This window comes from Molossus molossus, unplaced genomic scaffold (genome assembly GCF_014108415.1).
Source record: "Molossus molossus isolate mMolMol1 unplaced genomic scaffold, mMolMol1.p scaffold_m16_p_10, whole genome shotgun sequence".
NCBI classification, from domain to species: domain Eukaryota; kingdom Metazoa; phylum Chordata; class Mammalia; order Chiroptera; family Molossidae; genus Molossus; species Molossus molossus.
In genome coordinates, this window is record NW_023425345.1 from 86,487,335 (window position 1) to 86,490,702 (window position 3,368).

Below are 3,368 nucleotides of genomic sequence, written 5' to 3' on the forward strand. Positions count from 1 at the left end.
ATTTTAACCTCTTTTGAATTCTTTGCAACCCTTTCCTGTGAAACACCTTTTTCCCAGCACATTTTACAGGCTGAAGAAGAGGTAATGAACCCCCCTGGTGCATCGGTGGACTGTCTCCTGAAGAACCAACAGACCGAAACTCCTCAAGGCAACCAACCCCCAGCATCTGTGTGAAATACAACCACGTCCAATCAAAGGGCCACTCACCTATCTTTTACTGCCCAGTGCCATCTGGTACTCGGCCCTTTCCCTGTCTATGGGGAAAGACAAAAATAAATGTCCTCTCTTCTCTCAGTTGTGAATTCTTTCACAAGCCTGCATCACCGGCCCAAACAAAACCCTAACAGGGTGCATCAGAATCACCTGGGAAACTTCCAAATAGACATTTACTAGGTCCTTCCCAAATTTATGAATCCTTTACACTAACTCCCAGGTAAGAACAATTGTCTTAGACCTAACTTTCTTATTCTTCCCATGTTGCTATTCAGTTATATACCAGTGTATGCCCGCACAGATGTAGGTTCTTCTCGGCGTCAACTATTTCTTTCCTGGCAGACGAGAAGAGGACACCTTGCGGTGCTCTATCTCAGAGCAGCACTGACAGTAAGGAAAAGCAAGGCCTTGGCTGTGGGGTATAATCCAGACAGCACATAAAATATTTGAGAATAAATGAAAAGCTGATTGCTTGAGCATGAAGCATTTTTATAGCTCATATGCTTTAAATGCATCCAGTTGGCATGAACAGGGTGGCCCATTTTTAAAAAGAGCAACTGAATTAAGTATATCCCCTTGTGTAAAATGCTGTCTACATGATCTGTTTCCCAGATGTTTCCATGGCAAATGTTTTCTTAATGTGAAGCCCAACCATAAAAAGCACCTGGGTAGTGTGCGGTTCTTCCAGACACAAATCATCTTTTTTAAAAAAAATTCAGAGACTTATAGAGAAGAAACTGTATTTATTTTAAACACAGGCAAGGATGAGCTTACTTCACATTCATATGGAAATCTAAAGTGACAACACTGTTTATCTAAACATCAATCTTAATATAGAAAGAGCTTCATTCATGTCTGCAAACATTACAGTGTATACTTCCTATAAGGTATACAGATCTGTTCAACAACTATATTTGAAGCATTTATTTTCACTATTAATTTTTCTGCATGAATTCTGGCTATGAGCACAGGGGTAAAGGTAATACAGTATAGCAGTCGAAACCTGAGTTATTTTATTTTTTCTTTATTGTTTTTAGAGAGAAAGGAAAGGAGAGGGAGAGAGAGAGAGAAAGTTAAATGAGAGAGAACATCGACTGGCCGCCTCCTGCATGCCCCCCACTGGGGATCGGGCCCACAGCCTGGGAATATGTCCTGACTGGGAATCTAACTGGTGACCTCTTGGTGCATGGGTCGATGCTCAACCACTGAGCCACATCGGCCGGACAACACCTGAGTTTTTGAGCCAGAAAATATGGGTTTAAATCCTTCTCCACCACTTACCAGCTATGTAAACTTGGGCATTTTACTTCACCCTTTTGGGGTGGGGGAGGGCTTTATTATCCTTACCTGCCATAAGGGTTATGACAATACTTATGTCAGAAAATTGTGGTGAATATTAATTGTTTACTCTCATAAACATGTTAAATATTTTTTGGACCCTAGTAAACGCTCACTGAAGTTTAGGGTTAAGAAAGCAGATGTCTCAAATGGATATTTTCTTCAAGATTAAAAAAAAGGAAGCTGTCATGAATTTGAGCCTAACATGTGACTTACTTAGAGAGGAAGAAGTTTGGTCACAAAGGCTTCCCTAGAAAAAGCTATACCTAGAAAATGGAGTAATAAATCATGAGCTTTTGCTCACATTAAATGTGCTTCTTGATTTATTAATGGAAATATTGATTAACTGATAATTTACTGGAATATATTAGAGGAAAATAGCTAATATCTATTGCATTTTGTTGTTGTTAATCTTAACTCGAAGATATTTTTCCATTGTTTTTTAAAATGGAGGCAAGGGGAGAGAGAGAGAGAAACATTGATATGAAAGAGATATATGGATTGGTTGCCTCCTGCACGGCCCTGGCCAGGAATTGAACCCACAAGCCTTTAGTCCATGGGCTAATGCTCTAACCACTGAGTCAAATCTGCCAGGGCTCCATTATGTTTTTTTTTTCATTTTTCAATGTCTTTAATTTTAATTAAGCTTCGCAGTTACTAAGCAGTTTTTAAACTTAGGTTTCATGATCCTTTTGATTTTATGCTTTTAAATGGAGTCATTTATCTTCAAAACATGACAAATTTAAGAGTCCATTACAAATTATTTTATTCAAATTATGTGTTTCGAAAGAGAGGGTTCTGAGCTAATCAGTCATCTCTGAAAGTTTTCATACCATTTTAGAACCACATTTGCTGCAATGAACATTTCAGATGGAGGTGGTGTCATCTGGGCCTGAGAGAGAGCAAATGATGAAGCAAAATTGTAGAAGTCCAACATCTTTTGTGTGAACCGGGTGAGTGAATCAACTGGGGATACAGCAGCATTACCTACAGGAGTCTGCTGAGCCAGACTGTCCAGTTATTCCACTGCAGTTCCAATCTGGGCAACACATGGAGTTCAGACAATAGCCATGGCTCCGAAAGGGTGTTGGCTTCCTTCTCCAGATTTAAGACCTGAAACTTTGAAGATGGCCCTTGGTTTCCCATTCGTGACAAATCCCAGGAGTTGCCATACTGGCATTCCTCTTGAATCAGGATAGGAAAAGTAGACAGATCCTCCCATCCCCTCAGGGAATGGGATTGTTCCCAGCATAAAAACCACAACATGGTTGATATTTTCATTATCAGGCAAGTAAAAAACAAATGTATCTTCTGCCACTTGCTGTGCAGCTGTTTGCACCAGCCTCCCCGCCACCAGCAGCCAAACATGGTGACGGAGGCGGATCTGCTCAGCCGGCGTGGACCCGAGGCTGGCGACCAGAAGTCCCGGGGACACTACGCCAGGGGAGCCCAAGGGCATTATGTATTTTAATCACAAAAGTCACCAGAGAGATTGGGTGCCAGAAATGTCATTGGGCCCAACAAGTGAGAGAAATACAAGTGAAAAACACAGGAGGGAAACAAAGGTAGAAGAATAAAGAGAAAAGGGATGTTGAGGGTGAGTAGCAAGAGAGGTTTGCAGAGGTGTTGGCAGAGAAAGAAAACAAGCCACCAATCGGGTACCGCTTTGTACCAGCTGTACACAGTGCCTGAGATATTTCTCACAGAAATGAAATAAGAACTTTCCCTCAATTATCAGCTAGTCATTAAGTTATATTTACTTTATGAAAAAGCACCATATTTCAAAGTGTAGCTGTAGTTTGGCAACTCGAAATGAG

The 3,368-nt window shown here is 40.9% G+C and overlaps 1 pseudogene; it reads right to left on the bottom strand.

Annotated features, from left to right (window-relative positions):
* Nucleotides 1-2,325: 2,325 nt before the first annotated feature.
* On the bottom strand, nt 2,326-2,902 carry LOC118624652 (annotated as a pseudogene).
* Nucleotides 2,903-3,368: the final 466 nt, after the last annotated feature.